Raw genomic sequence first — 23,881 nt, forward strand, 5'->3', positions numbered from 1 at the left:
CACCGGATTGAGCTCAATCAGTGTATTTGATTGCTTTATAAAGTCAATAAATCCTCTTCAATACACTTTGCTTTTCATTATCTGAGTTTGAGTATGATGTGGAAAGTAGTCTCCTTCCTCACCATGCACACGAAAATCTCACAATTTACAAAAGCAAACGATACTGTTTAAAGATGTGACAATTAGGTAAATGGTGTTGCATCAGTTAATAATGACTTTACTTTGTTTAAATTATTCATACATTTTTCAGATCAGTGATGCTTTGATGCAGAACATAAAAATTTAAAAAAGTTATCATTCAGCACTGTATTACTTGTGGTCAAGATTATCCCAAAACACCACACTCTCAGACATGATAAGCAGTGTAATTTCATGGTATGAAAATAAAAATTAAATCTCAGTAAATACATGTTAAAAGTAATTTTAATGTTCACAGGAATTTTTTCTTCAATGAGCATAAAAAACATTTGGTCAGAAAATCTATTGAAATATAATTTTATCGTGTGACGACAGTTCAAGCTGATATTTTATATGGTTTAATTAACAGAAATCAGGATAACATCTTCTTCAAACAGCAAGCCAATATTGCAAGTCCTCGACTTCACAAAATGTCAGTCACACTCTCATACCCAGCCTGCAAACCCAAATCAGGGCATGTTCATCTGAACTTCAGATAAGGCTCCTCCTCTTCATGGGCAAATGGCCGTGTTCATGAAGCAGCCGAGACACTTTATTTGATACCTATTCATAGTATTGAACAAGTTCATTGGGTTTTTGTTATTACATATGTCCTTGAAGTGGAGTATGAGTATGAGCTCCTTGATGAAAACTGTAACAGTCACAGTAGACATTGGGGAAAAGGGATACAAAGATCGAATGCGTCACAGCTGGGGAGAGCAGACAGGCATCAATATTAGACAGTCTGGGTTAAGCTGTTACAACAGTTATCTCCACTATGAGTGAATTCACTGCTGATCTCTAGGTGAATGTCATTATCTGAGGTCACAAAGTCAATTAATGGTCACACTAAAATGCTTCCCTTTAAGTAACTACACATGGTATGTGAGAGACAATCCTACAATTAGATTGACGATTGACGTGACATAAATATAAAATAAATTGTCATTACATTAATCATGAAAATGCAATGATGATCATGATGAACAAATCCATATCAACACAATAACAAATATGTATTTCTGACAAGATATGTCAGCTGTAGGCTACACTTCACATGAAAACAATTAGTCTATTACGCATCAACGTTTTACTTTTCATCTTGGAAACAAAAATAATAATAATAATTGCATTATAGTAAAATTAACATAAAAATCACCAAAATAATAAAAATATTCATTAATGTACTTCTGGAAAAGAAATGTAATCTGTACACTTGACATGAAAACGGTGTGCCCATCACTTACCAAGTTTGCCCTTGTCGTTGTGGGTCATTTCATTTGAGTGGCTCACTTCTTGAAATGAAATAGCTACGGAGACTGGAAAATCTGTAAGGCCTCTGACTGGCAGCATTATTAGAAAAAGCAGCATAAAACCTTTCAGCTCTGTTAGTCTTTAATTTGTTCTGCTATTCCATTGCTCACCCTACTGTTTCCCCAGATCTATTATTGCATTTTGTAGATAATTACTTACCTAAAACAGTGAAGGTGCCGAAACTGTGAGCAGCAGAGTCAATAAGTTCAATAAGAGTAATGAATCATGTCATTTTTTATATTTCTCCCCATGATGCTGGAGAACATTTTAGAAGCAGAAGGAATGTGATACTGCAACTGGACTATATTCAATTATAATGGACATCAAAGGGGCAGCTATCATGTAATATACTGTAACAGTACACTGCAATTTCCATTAATGAATATTTTCATTTTCATTAGTCAAGGTATATTCAGTGTTAGATAAATGTATTCTCTCCATTAATAACAGATTCTCCAGTCAGAATGTTCTTCCTCAGTGCAGATTTGTATCTGTTTCACTCATTATCTGCTGCGGTATACAGTACTGTAACAACACCATGCTCAGTAGCCTAGATGGAGAGGGGAGCACTGGTCTGGTCTCCCCATCTGCACAGGTCACAAGTCACTGTTAGAGGGAATGGGGGTCCGTGCGTATGAGCAAGGTGGTGGGTGTAGAGGGGAGACCAGCTGTATGACCTGTACTGCAGCCCGGTGGCCTCAGACAGCCCTGTGCCTGGGAGGGGGGCTCAAAGCCCATGTTGAGGTGCAGCGCCCCTTGGGCCTGGCAGTAATCCACTACGGGCTGCTCATACCTGTTCAACGTCAGGGCACTCAACTGCTGTGGTACCTGAGAAAACAAAGGAAAAGTAGAGGGGGACGGAGAGAGAGTAAGATAAAAAAAAAGAGTGGTTTAAACATTTTCCCTCTCAACTAGAGGATTTCTTTTTACGTTAGGGTGCAAAGTGAAATAGGCTGAAGATTTACAGATATATTGCATGCAAAAATCTGGTCTCAATTTATTTGGATAGTCCATCTGTAGCAAGGATAAGGGTTAATGTTAGGGTTAGTAGATAGTTTGTTGACATGTTAGTCTAGATTTCTGAGGGATGTTAGTCTGTATTTGAGGGACAGGAATGGTTTTGCGCCAACATGTGTGAGAGGAACAGTATGCAGTGTGTGTCAGTTGTATCTTCTAGTGATTGAATTAGGGATGTTGAAATGAACATCTGGCTTTATAAATATGATCATTGCATGCAATAGTTGTGGTATAATGCATGAAATACATTTAGATCACTGAGCTCATTTGTGAAAGGTAATAACTGAATTATCTCAATCTAAACACCAAAATGACATATGTATGTGCCACATTGCATGCAGGACCAAAAACTTGCATCAATAGTAAGAGAGTACCCACTCAGCTTAACTCAATTATATACAAGATTAAAGCCTTAAGCAAGAGTGCATACATACTTGCTTTTACTCTTTTAAATGGAATCTTGACTCCATTAAGCAGAGGGCTCTTGTTACATTACAAGCGCTTGCTGATTCAAAGGCCTCTCTCTATGGTCTACAGTGCTTTGAACTATGTACAATTACACAACGGGTGGGTCTAATCCTGAATGCTGATTGGTTAAAACCGCACTCCAGCCGGTGTCTATTCCACAAACTACCACCGGCTAAATCTATAACGTTAAAATGCCTATTTACTCTGTTCCATCTGACTGCGCAATCCACTGTCTCATCAGCCCAGACAGGCAATTTATAAACTTGATCCACTATAAAAAGCATCTAGACATTATCTCACATATCTTTTACACTAACATTTCGTCTGGACAGACAGATAGGCAGGCAGTGTTTCTCAGTCTGTCGAAATCATGAATCAGGTGGTATCATTTTTACAAATATATACAAAGAAATTGAAATAAAGTCAAATTAAATGAAGTGCAGCTAGTTTGCAGTCTTTCCAGCTTCAATTTAAAGCGATTGTGTTAGCTGTGTTGTTGGCTAGCTCCTCTGAACAACAGTGTCCTGACGTCAGAAAGAGTACATTTTCTCTGTCAGGTGAAATCGCGCATCATTAGCTCATTGTTATGGATGTATCCAAATAAATGTCAATAGAAAAAAGCTTAAACAAACAAAATGTAGCTACTGTTGTTATTTTGGCTGCACTGTTTTACGTGACTGTCAGTTAGCCGTAGTTGGCTAGCTAGCAAGCAAGGGATAATAACGTTGCCAGCCAGTATGGCAATAGAACATTTAGAACAAACGACTGGGTCGCTCACGTCCATAGATACAGAACAAAAAGTTTGAACAACTGGATCGCGTCTCTGGCAACCAAACCGAACGAACGACCAGCCGGCTTGGGTAGCAACCCTATATTTGTGTCCGGACTATATCTTGTCGAAGGATGAAATTGTATGAATTAATGAATGAATTAAATAACAAATGTCATGAAAATATGTCAACCATTATTGGAATATGTTGCTACCCCTTTGTATAAAAGTAATAATGCCCTCGAAGCAAGTGTATGGAGGATATATTGGCACGGTTTGCCGGGCCTCGACTTTGTCTCATGCCTAACAACACCTGTGCCAATATATTCTCCAAACACTAGCTTCTCGGGCATTATCACTTCATTAAAACAGATCAAATTATATTAATGTGACATTAAATATTGAAACTAATATCACAATATTTAACTGATTCTGTTAGTAGTACATACACACATGCATCAGCACGCATGCACACACAAATAGACACACACACTCAAATCAAACTTTATTTGTCACATGCGCCGAATACAAGTGTAGACCTTACCGTGAAATGCTTACTTACAAGCCCTTAACCAACAGTGCAGTTCAAGAAGAGTTAAGAAAATATTTAACAACTAAACTAAAGTAAAAAATTATAAAAAGTAACACAATAACATAACAATAATGAGGATATATACAGGGGGTACCGTTACCGAGTCTGCAGGGGTACAGGTTAGAGGTAATTTGTACATGTAGGTAGGGGTGAAGTGACTATTCACAGATAATAAACAGCAAATAGCTGCAGTGGACAAAAAAAATGAAGGGGGGAGGGGGGTCAATGTAATAGTCCGGTGGCCATTTGATTTCACACTGGAAGCACTAACAGGGACTAAACAAAATATGTTAATCATTCGAAGCAACTATTGTACACTGCTTTTTTTTCTTATTTTTACTTCGGAGGTGGTCAGCCTTCCTTTTTAAAGACGCAATCCAGTAGAACTGAGCAGTCTCACAAGGGCCCCACAACTGAATGAATCACATTATTATAGCATTGATTATCTCTTCTACAGCTAAGCTCTCAAAACCATTTCTTTAAAAATCATACACAATTGTAAATCTGGATGTCTGGGTACTGAATATAAATACAATATCGTCTCGATTTTGAATATTTCATTGGATTGAGATATCTGTACTCAGAATTAGGTTATGTTGATTAAGCCGCACCTTCTTCAACTAGAAATAAAAGGCCTAAGATATACAGATATACAGTTGAGGTCGGAAGTTTACATACACTTAGGTTGGAGTCATTAAAACCTGTTTTTCAACCACTCCACAAATTGCTTGTTAACAAACTACAGTTGTGGAAAGTCGGTTAGGACATCTACTTTGTGCATGACACAAGTCATTTTTCCAACAATTGTTTACAGACAGATTATTTCACTTATAATTCACTGTATCACAATTCCAGTGGGTCAGAGGTTTACATACCCTATGTTGACTGTGCCTTTGAAGAGCTTGGAAAATTCCAGAAAAGGATATCATAGCCTTATAAGCTTCTGATAGGCTAATTTACATAATTTGAGTCAATTGGAGGTGTACCTGTGGATGTATTTCAAGGCTTACCTTCAAACTCAGTGCCTCTTTGCTTGACATCATTGGAAAATCAAAAGAAATCAGCCAAGACCTCAGGAAAACAATTGTAGACCTCCACAAGTCTGGTTGATCCTTGGGAGCAATTTCCGACCGCCTGAAGGTACCACGTTCATCTGAACAAACAATAGTATGCAAGTATAAACACCATGGGTCCACGCAGCCGTCATACCGCTCAGGAAGGAGATACATTCTGTCTCCTAGAGATAAACATACTTTAGTGTGAAAAGTGCAAATCAATGTCAGAACAACAGCAAAGGACCTTGTGAAGATGCTGAAGGAAATGGGTACAAAAGTATTGATATCCACAGTAAAAATGAGTCCTATATCGACATAACCTGAAAGGACGCTCAACAAGGAAGAAGCTCCAAAATTGCTCCAAAATTGCTATAAAAAAGCCAGACTACGGTTTGCAACTGCACATTGGGACAAAGATTGTACTGTTTGGAGAAATGTCCTCTGATCTGATGAAACAAAAATAGAACTGTTTGGCCATAATGACCATCGTTATGTTTGGAGGAAAAAGGGGGAGGCTTGCAAGCCGAAGATCATCATCCCAACCGTGAAGCACGCAGGTGGCAGCATCATGTTGTGGGGGTGCTTTGCTGCAGGAGGGCGGGTGCACTTCACAAAATAGATGGCATCATGTGGAAGAAAAATGATGTGGATATTTTGAAGCAACATCTCAAGACATCAGTCAGGAAGTTAAAGCTTGGTCGCAAATGGGTCTTCCAAATGGACAATGACCCCAAGCATACTTCCAAAGTTGTGGCAAAATGGCTTAAGGACAACAAAGTTAAGGTATTGGAGTGACCATCACAAAGCCCTGACCTCAATCCTATAGAACATTTCTGGGCAGAACTGATAAAGTGTGTGCGAACAAGGAGGCCCACAAACCTGACTCAGTTACACCAGCTCTGTCAGCAGGAATGGGCCAAAATTCACCCAACTTATTGTGGGAAGCTTGTGGAAGGCTACCCGAAACGTTTGACCCAAGTGAAACAATTTAAAGGAAATGCCACCAAATACTAACTGAGTGTAAACTTCTGACCTACTATTATTCTGACATTTCACATTCTTAAAATAAAGTGGTGATCCTAACTGACCTAAGACAGGGAATTTTACTAGGATTAAATGTCAGGAATTGTGAAAAACTGAATTCAAATCTATTTGGCTAAGGTGTATGTAAACTTCCAACTTCAACTGTATACTTTACAATGTTGCTGTGGGTGTCAGGACATTTATTTATCATTTCATAGCCTCCTAAATCATGTGTTTACTTTGTTTCCAGTCTTCAAGTTCCTGAACCTAGCTTGATCTTTGGGGAACGTAATATTCAGAATACCCAGAATGATAATGTGTTCAGTAGGGGGTCTGTATCTATGACTTCACACAAATTGTCAGCAGAATGACTCGTTTTAGGACAAAGTTTCCTAATTAGTGAAATTGGAGGAGGCAAATGTCTATGTGGAAACCTTTAAATTAGCTTATGGCCCTATTGTATTGAGCAAATTGCCCCTTCTCTCTGTTAACAACAGCACTAAACAAAGTGGGGGCCATAGCTTAAAACAGCTCTTTGATGGTCTCCTGTTATTTTCTAGTTTCTAATACGATTGTATTCTAGCAAGTCAGCACCTGGGATTTCCCAACAGGACTGTGCACTTTTTAAGAGTGTTGAAAGACCTGCCAATGTTTGTGCTCCTTTGTGAGAATAGATACATTACTTCATACTGTAACAGTTTGGACGCAACTACCATGGAGGGCTAGTGAACATACTTTGCTATCAGTTTGGCGACAAGGGCTTAAACTTGTTGCGATTGACCTAACTGATCAGAAGTCCTACATGTGTTTTGTGTCAAACTCAGTTTACAACCATAATCTGCACTCTAATCTCTATGCAGTAATGGTAAAGAACATTTTGAAACAGCATTTAGCTAAATGGGATTTAAGTTAAACCACATGACTCCTGTCCTCAAACACAACAACATTGGGACCTCTGCTCTAGGATCTATTCGAGCAATAACCAAGACAACACTGACCAGACAGTCTTTTTTTTATTTTACTTTGTAATAGAGTGAGTGATTTGATGTTGTCTTATGAAAACATCATCCAGTGTACTCAGTTTGAATATCCCCTTCCCTGCACCCCTTTCTGAAATAGCATTAAATCCAGGTCTGAGTGACGAATATTTAACAAATAAAAGGCTTTTTGGCTTCCTGGTTTGATTGTCCATCCAGGTTTAATCGGGAATATTGTGAATAGCTGGCTATTATGGTGGGGGCTTTTAAAGGCATGACTCATAGGGTTAGCGTAGCCTGGGCAACAGCCAACACCGTGCATTAAAGGCTGAATGTTGCAGACAGAGGAGTTTGCTTCAGGCCTCCTTGACATCTTCCCTCAACAGAACGTGGTCTTCTCCTATTCACATTTTAACACTGCAAAAACATAAATAGGCCTACTCACTCTGGAAAACTCTAAATAGAACACCCTCGAAAATACTCTCTATCTCTATTAATAGCTTTGAATATCACAGCCTGCCTCTCCTTTTTATATATCAATTTAAGACATTTCATTTCAAAGTTATTTGAGCGGGGTACCGCACATTTGTCTCCTTACATTGGCCAATAGGCTACTCTAGTCCCCTAGTACACCGAATACTATTTACACTGGGCTTATTAATATCTGTCCTATGTTATCATTACAAACAATATCAAATATCTAAACCCAAACACTGGGGTGGCAGGTAGCCTAGAGGTTAGAGTGTTGGGCCAGTAACCGAAAGGTTGCTGGATCAAATCCCTGAGCTGACAAGGGAAAATATATGTTGTTCTCCCCCTGAACGAGGCAGTTAAACCACTGTTCCCTGGTAGGCTGTCATTGTAAGTAAGAATTTGTTCTTAACTGACTTGCCTAGTTAAAAATAATAATAACTACAAGTTGCATATTGTAGATAGGCTATAACAAGATTTGTTCACCAAAACTCAAACATTTTGCAAATAATCTGGAAGAAGAAAAGTTTGAAGACTTATATGGCCCATATCCACAAAGTATCTTGGAGTAGGAGTACTGATCTAGGATCAGGTCCCCACCTGTCCATATAATCTTATCCATTATCCTCAACTGATCCTAGATCAGCACTCCTACTGGGATCCTTTGAGGATTTGGACCTGGGATTTCTTCACAATTCAAAGTAATAACAGTTGATCATTATATAAGAAGGAAATCATATTTCTGTAGCTCCATCTTATATGGACTTATACAAAAACCTGTCACTCATTCCCCCTTTCCCTAGTTGAAATGACAGATGTTAGAAGACAAGTGCTGAGGATACCAAAGAGAACAGGCTATAAACACTTATGTCCCTGCGCACCGCAATTAATTCCATTTTCCAAGCTATTAGGTTTGGAATGCTTATCAAAGCATTCACTCAAGTCATTCCGTCTTTGCGCTGCTCTGAATTGGGGTCAGGCTGCAAAATAATGATTTCCCATTAGGAGACAGACAGCTGCAGCGTGCCAGCATGGCACAGCCTCAATCTCAGCCAGCCATGGGTAGCATGATCCCACATTGGCATATTAACAACATCCTCAGGCTGGGCTTCTCCCTATCAGCTGGATAATTCACTCAGTGGTGTATGTGGCCTGAACACTGCAGAGAGCATGGCCAGGCTGCTATTATCATCTCTGGCCATTACATGGGCACTTAATGGCATACTAATGACCCAAGGGCCTTTTCTCCACTGCTTGCTTTCCATAGAAAGAGAGTATAATGAAATTAAGGTGGTCTAATTAGAAAGATGATAAAGCTTGACTCGGCGTAGGACAAGAATGACCACAGAGGTTGGAACTTCACTAATTATCCCAGAATATCATGGGTCTGCTAACAATTCAGATTATAGTTGATAAGATGATAATCAGTAGGGCTGCATCCTATGAATCGAACTCAAATGATCTGCACTAATACATGCATTGACAACAATGCATGGTTTATATTCAAGTCTAAGATACACACAACCCATCTCAAGTAAGGATTATCAATTCACTACTTCAAAATTATTGATAAACATTCTATTATACATAAATATCTATAACTAAATACTATAATTGCTTTTGTCTGCCATCTATCCAGTAGTTAAACTGTTTTGCAAGGAAAAATAGAAGCAGAGACAAATCAGCACAGCAACTTTTACATTGCAATTTTTGGACTTGAAATTCACCATGTAATTACATTTTTTTTAAAGCGTTTTACGGTTGTCAAAAAAGCCATAATCCTTCAGATGTAGGGATGTATCTTCCCCTAATGCTGCTCATCCCATTTTCAGCTCATCAATGTTGGCAATGCATGCTCAGATGATCTGGAGCTGACCATCGATGCTATTTACTGGTTCATTATGGGAATTTTTCTGATGTCTGAAGCCAGACATGCCAAGAGAGATAAACAAGCTGATTTAATCCATGTATGTTGCATGCTTCTTGCATAGGTACATACAAATTATGCACACACCGACCACCGACCCCCTGAACATATGCAGGCACGCATGCACTCACAAATACCCACACACTCTCAATACATATACTGTCGTTTTATCAATTGGTAATTAAAATAGCCTTAATCCTCAAAACCCTGATAAATAATTTATTAAGCAAGTCATGGCAGCTATCATTGATAGTGTAAAAGGGTCCCAGTGAAATCATTCCAAATGGGGTTATGTGGGAATGAACGCTCCCTAACGCTGCTCATCCCATTTCCAGCTCATCAATGTTGAAGCTGACGATGGCTGGATGGATGTCTTGGCTACATTATGTATACTTTTCTGATGTCTGTCATCAATATACTGTATAGTAGGGGAGAGCGAGGTATGTTGTCACACTTTTCACGCTGTCTAACATTTACTGCGCACAATACATCACAATGGTATAAATGTCATACCAAATGAAAGAAGGAGGTCTTGGGCACATATTTTGCATTCATTACATCGTCATATCTTATTTCAGTACGGAGTTGTAGACCGTTAAATAGAGAGTGTGCACTTGGGACAATTTTCCCCATCAGCGGGTAAATTGTCACACTACATCGGGTAAGTTGTCACATAGGATTATCAACAAATATGAACACAACTAATTAATGGTGAATATTGATTTTAATTTCAAATTCAAAACCAAATTCAACTTCATTAAAGAACTCAAAATAAAAACAATCATGCCTAGTGTCATGACGTTGCCCTCTTTGGGTATAGCAAGCCCCACCCCCCTCTCCCTGCCTCCCCCTTGCCTCCTTCAACTAGGCTGCAGTGGTCAGAGAGAGGTCATAAATTCTTGAGGAGAAGACCCTGCCACATGGCCACACAGTATAAGAGGCAGAGTGAATTTTCATAGAGAACAAAGGAATTTCTTCCACCTCACAGAACTTGAAGTACGAACAAAGTTCATGTTCCGGAGAAAGTATAAAAGATCAGTGAAGAATCCAGCTACGAACTGGTCCGTTTGTTACAACTTGGGGAAGCTCATGGGAAACGGTGTGGCCACATTACCATAACGCTGTTTATATAATAGCCTCAGATATGAGGTTTTACATGTAATTGTTGTATAAGGATGAACGAGTGAGTATGATACTGTTTGTAAAATTGTGTAATATGATTTTGGACTGTTTAATGAAGGAAAATCCAATTCCCTTTTGATTTGAACTAAATCAGAGGACCGCCCCTGAGCCCAGTTAGGGTCAGGCATCCTGGGACAGCCCTTTTCTGCAATTCCGAATAAAACCCAACTTTGAGAAATTATCACCAGACCATGTTTCTCTCATTCACTGGAGTACAAAGGTTGTAGACCATTGCTGAATATTTTAACCATACCACGTGGTTAAACTCTTAGACTATCGATACCGACAGAATAATAACAAGTCTTTGATATGAATTACTAGTCTGCAGCTAGGAATTCGGTATCACTGAACGCGAAGAACGACAACCGCCGAAACATCCATTCTATCACAAATGAATGAATGTCACTCTGAACTATCCCTTCTAACCAAGACAGAGAGAGAGAGAGAGAGAGAGAGAGAGAGAGAGAGAGATAGAGAGAGAGAGAGAGAGAGAGAGAGAGAGAGAGGACAAAACTCTCCAACAGAAACAAACTTTTCAACAAAGATCCCGACGACACACTGAGCGTAAATATATATATTGATTGCAATTGTTCCCAAATGAGTGAGCATTCATGTGCAAAGGATTAGCATTTTAATTGTTATACTTATCAACTTTGTAGTGTCTCATCTCAGTTGACCCCCACTTCCCCTTTTGTATAACAAGCCGCGATGTCGGTTTAGCCCACTAGGGCACATTCTCCTATCATTTCTTGTAACCATGTTTACTGTTTGCTTATGCATTTCTGTGAATTACTTAGTTAGTAATAAATAAATGATTTAATACAATTGATGTATGGATGACTCATAGTGAAGACTGGGTTCGTGCAGATAACCAACAATTTACGACGTTTGGAATGAGACTAACGTGAGGTAAAGTAAATAATTCCTTAATCAGAAGACTATTGATCAGATATGAAAATATCTGAAAGGTTATATTGGGCAATTATAACCTTGTAATCTGAATATTTTTCCTTGGTGCCCCGACTTCCTAGTTAATTACAGTTACATGATTAATCAGTTGATCGCATAATACTAATTACAGAGAATCTTTGATAAAAACTATAAGTCTTCAGTTTAATGATAGTAAAGACACGACACTAGAGACTCTGGCAAATCATGCCTTTCAATCAAAACAATAATGATGGCAGAGCACACATGAATTAAGTGGCACAACCACTTTACTTTGAACTTTGAAATCGAACGTTCTCTGGCGTGTACATAGATCCACGGTAATTGTTGGAATCGGAATGGAATGTAATGCTGCAGATAACTTGCTTAAATGTTTAAAGTCTTAACAAAACAGACGTGGTGTTTAAACACACTAACGCACTAATGCTTTGTAACAGCCTTTACGACGTACATCCATATCTGGACTAATCAGACTCATCTTCAGAGTCACAGGTCTGGCACACATAAATTGCCTGGTCTGAGGTGCAAGCATCATGGGCCCATTTGTTGCATCTCACACACTTCACCCAAGTCTCCTTTGGAAGGCTGTTTGAAAATGGCTCCACACAGACGAGGAAGAAGCATTCCTCTTCATCTGATGAATACTCTTACATGATTTTTCTGTCTTTAGCTACCTTCTTGTTCTTTGCAGATCCAGATTTTGACTCCTCCCCCCTCCTTGCTTCCCTTTCTTCAGAAACAGCCTTTTGCTAGATTGTGCCTTATTAGTTTCAATTTCTAGTGCCTGCTTCACTGGTGTGTCAGTTAGAATTGCTGTTTTGCACCATTTCTCCTTTGCAAGCTGGTTTTTGGGGGCCAGCTTTTGGACATGGCCGGATATCGTCTGGAGTTGGTAGTCCACTGTCAGCAATGGCATTTCTGTGCAAGGGTGAGCTGGTGCAAGCATAAGATCTGGGCAGTGTCTGAGCTCGTGCTAGGCAAGGCTGGAATGGTGCTGGGGCCAAGCAGGTTGGTGCTGGGGCCTGGCAGGGCTGGAATAGTGCTGGGGCCTGGTAGGTTGGTGCTGGGACCTGGCTGGGCTGGAATGTTGCTGGTGCCTGGCAGGGCAGGGTTGGTGCTGGGGCCTGGTAGGTTTTGGTTCTGAATGGGGCGATCTGTAACGTAGGATGGCACAAACTCGGTTTCCAGAAATACATCCATGTTGTAAGGTTGTACCCCAGCCACCCTAAAGCCAGCCTGAATGTGCAAGGGGGTAGCAGCCAAAGGATGGGTGATTGCCACAATCCCAGGAATGTCATAAATTGACATTGTCTTCCCAGGATTATTCCTCATCCAGGCATCACATGCGGTGTTGATGTGCCTCTTTAACAGCCCGTAGACAGACCTGTCTAAGGGTTGAAGCCGATGAGTGCAATGGGGTGGGAATGACAGCATAATCATGCCATTTTGTTTGGCATAATTGAGTCCATCAATGGACAGATGAGACTCGTGGATGTCCAAAAGGAGTAAATGGGGCTTCTCCTTTGAGCACTTCGTATGCTCAACGAAATGTTTCAGGAAGTCAACAAAGTGCACATCTTTTATCCACACAGACGGATTTGCCCCTCCTTTGCTGCCAGGTGGCCCGTTAATCAGGAAATGATCACAGAAGTTTACATAGGGGAATATAAAATATGGATGTATACTATTCCCTGTGGCTGAGACAGCACAGGCCAGTCTGACAAGGGTTCCCCTTTCAGCGGAGGTCAGTGACCTTACTTGTTAGAATCCACGTCTGCCCACCACTTTGTCAGGTTTATGTACAGTGGTCACCCCAGTTTCATCTACATTCCATATGTCTCCTGGTCCAAATTGATATCTCTGTAGCACTTCTGCTACATTGTCGAAGAAAGCATTAACATTTTCTCTGTTGAAGCTACTTGCCCTGGCAAGGCTAGTTGCCTCTGGCTTTCTCAGCAACAGCGTTGGGTGCCGCTTTAAGAAGCCTAAAAACCACTCCGAGCTGGCCGTTTCTTTTTCTGCCCACATTGGTGCGAACTTCAGCTGGTGTGCCACAGCAAACTGGTAGGCAAGTCTTCTGACCTCACTTGGTTGACAGACTAAAATAAATGTCAGCCGACCTAGTAATATACTGAACAAGCTGCATCTCCAAATCAGGTGAAAAAAACGGCCGTAGCTTTGTATAGCTGTTGTTGGCATGGCTGTCTGACTTTCAACTTCTTCTCTGGTAATCTTTTGACAATACTGGGTCAGAGTACGGTAATTTATGTCAAAATCCTTTGCTGTACTCCTGATTGATTTGTTCTGCAACTTCACCTGCCTCACTGCCTTTAACATTACGCCAGGTGGTGTGCTGCCATTCTCTGTCTTTCTTTTATCATTTCTAACCATCTTTCCTTCCTTTCTTCTTTCCTTCAAAAACACATTTCCTCATTGCAATTGCATATTCATTACAGGCTTATTACACCCACCTCCCTGTCTACTATCCTTGTTGCCTCTGTATGAAGTAGTGTGTGTATATACTGTCTCATACAGTAGGCATGTAGTGTGTTAGTAGACACACACACACACACACACACACCAGAGCCTGTCTTGTGTTGTCCAGGGATATGTCTACACCTCTAAACTACATGTATATATAATAATACATTTACAATAACATTTAATACTATTATCAGAGCTGATTACACAATATCACAATGTTATTTGAATATGTTCTATGTGTCTATGTATACTGGTGTAACGGTTTTCTTGCGGTGAAGGAGAGTCGGACCAAAATGCAGCGTGGTATTCTTGATACATGTTTAATAACGAATAAACACGAACAATACAAAAACAACAAATGTAACGTTAAAACCTATACAGCCTATCTGGTGCAAACAAACACAGAGACAGGAACAATCACCCATGAAACACTCAAAGAATATGGCTGCCTAAATATGGTTCCCAATCAGAGACAACGATAAACACCTGCCTCTGATTGAGAACCACTTCAAGCAACCATAGACTTACCTAGAAAACCCCACTAAGCCACAATCCCAATACGTACGAAAAAACCCCAAGACAAAACACACCACATAAAAAACCCATGTCACACCCTGGCCTAACCAAAATAATAAAGAAAACACAGAATACTAAGACCAGGGCGTGACAACTGGGGCAAGTTGTCACATGTGAAGACTTGCCCCAAAGTCATTGAGACAACTTACCCCAGACTGACATGTGTGCTAATATTGGCTAAATCTCAAGGTTAACTCAACATAGGACAGTATAGTGATGCTGCGTTGGGTAGGTGTGGGCAGCGATCGGTTGAAGAGCATTAATTTAGTTTTGCTTGCATTTAAGAGCAGTTGGAGGCCACGGAAGGAGAGTTGTATGGCATTGAAGCTCGTTTGGAGGTTTGTTAACACAGTGTCCAAAGAAGGGCCAGAAGTATACAGAATGGTGTCGTCTGCGCAGAGGTGGATCAGAGAATCACCAACAGCAAGAGCGACATCATTGATGTGTACAGAGAAAAGAGTCGGCCTGAGAATTGTACCCTCTGGCACCCCCATAGAGACTGCCAGAGGTCCGGAAAACAGGCCCTCCGATTTGACACACTGAACTCTGTCAGAGAAGTAGTTGGTGAAGAAGTGAGGTGAGGAAGTCATTTGAGAAACCAAGGCTGTTGAGTCTGCCGATAAGAATGTGGTGATTGGCCAGGTCGATGAATACAGCTGCACAGTATTGTATCTTATTGATGGTGGTTATGATTTCGTTTAGGACCTTGAGCATGGCTGAGGTGTACCCGTGACCAGCTCGGAAACTAGATTTTATAGCGAAGAAGGTACGGAGGGATTCAAAATGGTCGGTGATCTGTTTGTTAACTTGGCTTTCAAAGACCTTAGAAAAGCGGAATAGGATAGATATATGTCTGTAGCAGTTTGGTTCTAGAGTGTCTCCTCCTTTCAAGAGGGGGATGACCGCGGCAGCTTTCCAATCTTTGGGGATCTCAGAAGATACGAAAGAGAGGTTGAACAAGCTAGTAATAGGGGTTGCAACAATTTCGGTGGATAATTTTAGGAAGGGTCCAGATTGTCTAGTCCTGCTGATTTGTGTGGGTCCAGATTTTCCAGCTCTTTCAGAACATCAGCTATCTGAATTTGGGTGGAGAAATGGTGGAGGCTTGGGCAAGTTGCAGTGAAGTGTGCTGGGCTGTTGACCGGGGTCGGGGTAGCCAGGTGGAAAGCATGGCCAGTAGTAGAAAAAGGCTTATTGAAATTCACAATTATCGCGGATTTATCGGTGGTGACAGTGTTTCCTAGCCTCAGCCCAGTGGGCAGCTGGGAGGAGGTGCTATTATTCTACATGGACTTTACAGTGTCCCAGAACCTTTTGGAGTTAGTGTTACAGGATGCTAATTTCTGTTTGAAAAAGCTAGCCTTGCTTTCCTAACTGACTGAGTATCTTGGTTCCTACCTTCCATGAAAATTTGCATATCGCGGGGGCTATTTGATGCTAATGTAGTACACCACAGGATGTTATTGTGCTGGTCAAGGGCAGTCAGGTCTGGAGTGAATCAAGGGCTATATCTGATCCTGGTTCTCATTTTTTTGAATGGGGCATGCTTATTTAAGATGGTGCGGTACGCACTTTTAAAGAACAACCAGGTGTCCTCTACTGACGGAATGAGGTCAATATCCTTCCAGGATACCCGGGCTAAGTCAATTAGAAAGGCCTGCTCGCTGAAGTGTTTTAGGGAGCGTTTGACAGTGATGAGGGGTGGTCGCTTGACCGCAGACCCATTACAGATGCAGGCAATGAGGCAGTGATCGCTGAGATCTTGGTTGAAGACAGCAAGGTTGTATTTGGAGGGCAGGTTGGTTAGGATGATATCTATAAGGGTGCCCATTTTTACAGATTTGGAGTTGTACCTGGTGGGTTTATTGATAATTTGTGTGAGATTGAGAGCATCAAGCTTAGATTGGCCGGGGTGTTAAGGATGGCCGGGGTGTTAAGCATGTCCCAGTTTAGGTCACCTAGAAGCACAAGCTCTGAAAATAAATGGGGGGCAATCAATTCGCCAATGGTGTCCAGGGCACAGCTGGGGGCAGAACGTGGTCTATAGCAAGCGGCAATGGTAAGAGACTTTTTTCTGGAGAGGTGGATTTTTAAAAGTAAAAGGCTAATGTTAACATGCATGAAACCAAGGCTTTTATGGTTACAGAAGTCAACAAATGAGAGCGCCTGTAGAATGGGAGCTATGCACTGCAGGGCCTGAATTAACCTCCACATCTCCAGAGGAACAGAGGAGGGGTAGGATAAGGGTACGACTAAAGGCTAAAAGAACTGGACGTCTAGTACGTTCAGAACAGAGAGTAAAAGGAGAAGATTTCTGGGCACGGTTTCTGGGCAAGGCATAATATACAGACAAGAGTATGGTAGGATGTGAATACAGTGGGGTTGAACCTGTGCATAGAGTGACGATGAAAGAGATATTGTCTCTAGAAATATAATTTAAACTAGGTGATGTCACCGCATGTGTGGGAGGTGGAACTAAAGTACTAAGGGGTATTGAGCAGCGCTAGAGGCTCTACAGTGAAATAAGGCAATAATTACAAACCAAAACAGCAATGGACAAGGCATATTGATGTCAGGGAGAGGCATGCGTAGCCGAGTGATCATAGGAGTCCAGCAAGTGGCTTCAGGCAGCTAGCGGGCCGGGGCTAGAAATCTAGCAGAAGGGCCTTTGAGGGACGTCGCGACAGAAGAAAGTCTGTTGTGGTCCCCTTGTGCAGTTACGTCGGCAGACGGATCAGCAGGGCTCTGTGTGGTAAACCAAGCCAGTTGGCAAAATAGGTATAGTGGCCAAAACATTTGTCCGATGGGCCTCTTAAGCTAACAGTTCGATGTGCTCTAGACAGCTAGTGGCCCGCGGCAAGCAGGCTAGCGGATGGGCATTCAGGTGACGTCGCGACGGAGGAGCCAGTTGAGACCCCCTAGGGCGAATCACGTCGGTAGTCCAGTCGTGATGGGTCGGTGGGGGTCCAGGCCAGTCGGCAAAACAGATATCAAATAATAAAGTCAGTATCTTCCAAAAAAGAGATTTGTGAGATTTGTGGAAGCTGTTACATTTCTAGATCCATTGGATATTTAAGGGTTGGGTTTTGATTCCGATCATACCCACTTGCCCACTAACACAGGATGGTAACACCTAGGGAGAATTGTTATGCATAGAGAAACAGCTGCGCTGATTGCGCTCTATCCAATCTTACGGCAGAACCTACAGATAGTGAGACAGACCACTGCGCCTCAGACTTGTTTACATAAGACAACACTTCGCCAATGTTATGTTGAAAGAACACTTGGCTCTTAAGCCCTTTATCGAGTGGACTCTTGCTGATGTGTTTCATAGTGATCACTCAAATCTGCCACTGTTTTGGGCAAAATGGGAATTGAGACGATGCACACTTGCATCCCAACTGACACTTGTCAATATAACATTTTCAAAATCCATTCGCAAGCACCGAGCGACCTGTTTTGTAATATGATTCTGTAATCGGTCTGGGTGTAGCTGGTGCGGAGGAGTCAGGCGCAGGACAACAGAGATGAGTAATACACATACATTTACTCAAAACTTTCAAATACAAGTCGATAATACCGAGCCCACATTACGGACCGTATATACAACAAACAAACACTCACAAAAACCATGGGGAAAACAGAGGGTTAAATAATGAACATGTAATTGGGGAATTGAAACCAGGTGTGTAAAACAAAGACAAAACAAATGGAAAATGAAAAGTGGATCGGCGATGGCTAGAAGGCCGGTGACGTCGACCGCTGAACGCCGCCCGAACAAGGAGAGGGACCGACTTCGGCGGAAGTTGTGACAGATTCGCTATGAAACACTGTAAGATAGACACACACTTCGATAATAGATAGTCAAAAAGTTGTAAAAACAAAACGGCACCGAAGCACTTTGCCACTCGCCAGTGACTTGATAAGCTGATTTAGCTAACGTGGCCTGCCTGCTCAATGTGCCTGCTAGCTTCTAGCTAGCTTAACTGACAAACACAGAGATGGAACTAGATAGTGATTTTGAGCAGTGATAAACACCGTGTTGCTTGTGCTTTATTTACAATAGTTTGACAGCTTGCTGATGATCTCTCTCTCTCTCTCTCTCTCTCTCTCTCTCTCTCTCTCTCTCTCTCTCTCTCTCTCTCTCTCTCTCTCTCTCTCTCTCTCTCTCTCTCTCTCTCTCTCTCTCTCTCTCTCTCTCTCTCTCTTGCACATGCTACTAGAAATCCAATGCAAGTTTATTTTTAGCAAATGGTAATTAAAATAGTTGTATTCCTCAAAACCCTGATAAATATGTTATTAAGCAGGTTGTGTTGGCAATTGTTATGGTGCAACAATAATTCAGAAGGGTGTCAATGAGTATTCTGGGAATTACATTTTGGAAGGATTGCAACTGGAAGGAAGATTGCCACTGATTAATATAGTGGAGAATGGGAACTAAAAACCAATTCAAACTAGGGCAATATATCAAGTAGACTAAGCTTTCAACAAGTGCATTTCACACCTTCCTAATCACCTTTCAGAAGTAGAATCTACATTTGAGACAGTTTGTTATAGCAGGAAAATGTGAATTATTATGTGGATTATAATTAATGGACATTTTTGTAGGGAAATCAAGCTTGAAATTTCAGAGTGGAAATTAAAAACTATTTTTAACTTCAAATACACAACAAATGTTTAATGTCTCCTGCAACAGGGTGATCAAATTAAGATTCTACATCTGTATGCATTATTAAAACTTACAACAAATATTCAATTAAGAAAGCTGGTAGATCCCTGTGGACAACAATTTCAGTACTATTTAGCCAATACAGTATAGCGAGTATAAAGCTATTTTCCATTATTCAAACATGATGCACCATGTGTTGTAGGATTAAATGTGTTGTAGGATTAAGCTGTGGACAGTGATGATAACAGAATATATACTCAGTAGTACTGTGAAGTGAATGCCCATAGAAGCGTTCTTACAAATTTACAAGCCTTGTTGCAATTCCAACAAGCGTTGACAAAATGAATTAAATTTCCACTCAAAGAATGTTTAATGTCCAAACATAGAACAGAGACCTTGTACAGCACCCTACATGCTATTCCTGCCCCTACCCTCTCACTGTCTGAAATTGAGAACTAACAGAGTACAAGAGAAATCACAGTGTGCCATAGAAAAAATTACGCAAGGACATGCTGTTAATTTCTTCTTGGCTTATTGCTGTAACAGCATGAGCCAATCTGTCTTTAGTTAAGTGTTTGTTTTCATATTACACAATGTTGAAAGACATTATTATTCATGTTATTAATTGTATTCATATGCTGAATAGACAGTGATATTTTAGTACATTATACCAAAGAGAAACACAATGACATGATACAAAAGATTTGAAATAAGTTCAAAGAGACAGTCATATTACAGTACATGGTTAGAGAACACCTTCGTTTTTCATTCTCTAGAAATTGTACTCCTCCCTCTCTCACTAAGAAATATAGCCAGTTTCAATACCTGTGTACATATGGATAGAGACCCACTGTGCATGGGACAGACCATTTAATTCCCTAATGTATTTATTTGGTTTATCAGGCTGGCTGTCTCTGGATGGGATATCAAGCTAATGTTGCAAAACAGAGATACTTTAGTAAGTGCAAAATGATAAGAAAATAACCAGTAGAAACATTAACTTCTAATGAAAATAATAATGCAATCACCCCAGATCTGACTGAAAGGGCACTGGTTGTGGTTGACTGTACAGTACTTGTTCACAGAAATAAGGCAATATCTCTCATATGATAAAACCTTCTCTAAAACAGTATACAGATATCAGCCAGATCTCCAGTTCCTCACTGATAAAAGACGTGCTGTTTAAACAGCACAGTCAAGCACCCTCTGGATAAACCTTAAAGGCTCTATGTTGGTCAGCAGGCAAGGTTTATGAACTTGTATAAACACATGGGTCAGATTATCTTGGGAAAATCCATGAACATCAATGTGTTCTGAAACAAAGGAAAGGCTGCTGATTGAAAATAGAGAAAGGTGAACAGATAAGATTGACTACAAATATAACAGTTCTTCCCTGCAGGCCAGACAAGCTGAACGTTGAGAGCTAGAAAATAGCAGCATTAAGAGCACAATATCTGTGGATCGGTGTGTAATTGAATGGTGGTACTGGAGATGTTCTATTTTGTCTCAATCATCACTTTCATTTAATTGGAATACACGTCTGGCCGCAGTTACCACGTCTAATCAAAATGTTTTCAAAAACAGTGGTGCCCACACACGCCTCCTTTGAAATAATTCCTTAAACAGAGTCACCAGCTCTTAACATACCAGTTAACAACGCTACACAACCAGTACTCTCACAGTGTGACACACTCAGACAATTCCTCAGCCTAGTAACAGGTATTATTTACAGAGCATAGGGGTACTGTATGCAAACTAAACTTTTATGCTCTGATTTATATAGGATAAGGCATGCACTCCCCCCAAAAATATCCACTACCAACTAATTATCATATTGTAGATACTGCGTGAAACCGATCTTGTTTCCATTTTCTTGCAAAGTGATATCTACATTATTTAATCATTGCAAACTTGTTTAACAGATTAAATAAAACAAACAATTTCAGGGGCCTCCTGAGTGGCGCAGTGGTCTAAGGCACTGCATCGCAGTGCCAGCTGTGCCACTAGAGAGCCTGGTTCGAGTCCAGGCTCTGTCGCAGCCGGCCGCAATCGGGAGACCCATGGAGCGGCGCACAATTGGCCCAGCGTCGTCTGGGTTGGGCGAGGGTTTGGCCGGCAGAGATGTTCTTGTTACATTACACTCTAGTGACTCCTGTGGCGGGCTGGGTGCAATACACAGTTGCCAGGTGTACAATGTTTCTGGGTCCTGGGGCCCACCCTGGGTGCACATTTTGTTTCCTGCCCTAGCACTACACAGCTGATTCAAAAACCAACTCTTAATCAAGCTTTAATTATTTGAGCCAGCTGTGTAGTGCTAGGGCAAAAGTCAAAATGTGCACCCAGGGGGGTCCCCAGGACCAATTTTAAGAAACCCTGCTCTAGTCGACTAGAGTCTAGTAGAGTACATACATCTAGCCTGCGTGTCACTATGTTGAAGGTCTAGAGTTCTCGTAGAGTGAGCAACACAACTGTAGAGAACAAATAATACAATATTTGGGGAGAGTTGGGAGAAAAGTTTGTGTTCAAGAAATCCCTCTTTCATCTACATGTGTCTTTGGTCTAAGCCCCAGCATGTTGTGATGCCATTGTCAGCTCCCCCACACCAGCAGGCCTTTCACTATGCTTCAGTTTCCATGGTGATAACAATACAGGACTAGTCTAACTCTGAGGCTATGGGCAATTATATTGTTGTGTGACAGGGGATGAGGGTAAAACATATTCGTAGATTCTCCTCAACTTTTAAACTCAGATGAACTGACCTTCACCTAAAAGATTCAGAAATTATTATGGTTCTTTGGGAAATTGCCATAATTTGCTGTGTAAAACATGCTGCTGGTTCACATTGTAGGATATTTTCTGTTATCTCATACATAATAACATTTGCAGCAGACAACGTAAAAATGAATCACTCAGTAAGATCAGATTTAGATGATCCTGAGGCGACTTTTTTGTGCAAGTGTCTTATAGAAGGAGCAGGAGGCTTACCAGCTGTGTAAGTGATATAAGATGGGCCCTGAACTTGAGCGCACTCTCTCAATATTGATGTGGTTGGAAATGTGAGCCGACAAGGAGATGAGGCAGCCAGATGTTGGCCTTATATGAACTTACCACAGAATACTGAGAAGAATGGTCTGACACTTTGAAATTAGTTACCAGCCATACTACTGTGGAAACTCAATTGAAAACAGTATAAGGACAACACCTAAATAATTGGCTACAAACCCGCAATAAGGTTTTGAAGTTTGCATCTGCTTGAAGAACTGTGGTTTCAGTGTAACTTCAAACACCTGACAAATCAGTATTCTGGCACACAGTGTGGGGGTTCAAAACATTTTATTTTTAGAGTGTAGAATAAGCTACGCTAGATGAAAACACAGCCAGCAGTTTGTCAACAGGTAGATCATCACACGGTTCAGTGTTGGTGTACTGCTGAGAACAGAGATCTCATATCATTGAATAAATCCCCATGGGCCTGCCATTATACAAACCTCCTGTGAAGGTGTGGCCTTTCACCTTCATCTCTTTGCATTGTTCTACTCCACTAACAACTCTGAACCACCACTACAGTTTTAGATGGAACCAGATTATTAAAATGAATGAACCTTGCCCGTGTGACTAGCCCCCGAGTAACGCTGTATGTCAGTGATCGACATGTCATTTCTGTGGAGAATTATCCCTTGTTCTTCAGGCATGAGCAGGAAGCCAACTGTCACCTAGCTAGGGTAGAGTTGAAAGGATCTCCCCAGAGGTTCTACAGGCACTGAGTTGACAAAGCCAACCGCTCCAGAGTGCTTGTAACAGTCCCTGCACTGTAAAAAAAAGTTTTGCTATTAAGTCAACTAAATATGCAGAATGTGTTGATTTGGCAAATCACGTTAAGTTAACTTCAACTCAACAAAAGCTGTAAACTTAAAACATCAAGTTCAGTTAGCAAAGAACAATTTGCTCAGTCAACTTTCAAATCAGAACTAATAAGTTAACTAAACTAAAACAAGATCCTAGTTGTGTTGACGAAAAATGTCAAGTTATAATAACGACAAGTCATTACATTGTCTTAACTTGTTGAATCAGCTATGAATTGTGTTCCCTCAACTTTCAAATTAGATCCAATAAGTCAAATGAACTAAACGAAGTCAACAGTTGTCTTGACTTTAAATGTCAAGTCAGGATAACTACAAATCTGTACATTAACTTAACTTACAAGTTAAATTGGTTTCGACCTATGTGTTCAT

At 40.8% G+C, this 23,881-nt stretch overlaps 1 protein-coding gene across 1 annotated transcript in view; it reads right to left on the reverse strand.

The window, feature by feature from the left end:
- Positions 1 to 405: 405 nt before the first annotated feature.
- The window catches only part of LOC110525621 (leucine-rich repeat transmembrane neuronal protein 4-like), a 66,201-nt gene continuing 42,725 nt past the window's right edge, over positions 406 to 23,881 (reverse strand). Inside the window, exon 3 of the mRNA XM_021605905.3 lies at positions 406 to 2,319. The gene's annotated coding sequence lies outside the window, so the exon portion shown is untranslated. The remainder of the gene's footprint in view (positions 2,320 to 23,881) is intronic.

This window comes from Oncorhynchus mykiss, chromosome 6 (assembly GCF_057628025.1).
Source record: "Oncorhynchus mykiss isolate SJ-2025 chromosome 6, ASM5762802v1, whole genome shotgun sequence".
NCBI lineage: Eukaryota > Metazoa > Chordata > Actinopteri > Salmoniformes > Salmonidae > Oncorhynchus > Oncorhynchus mykiss.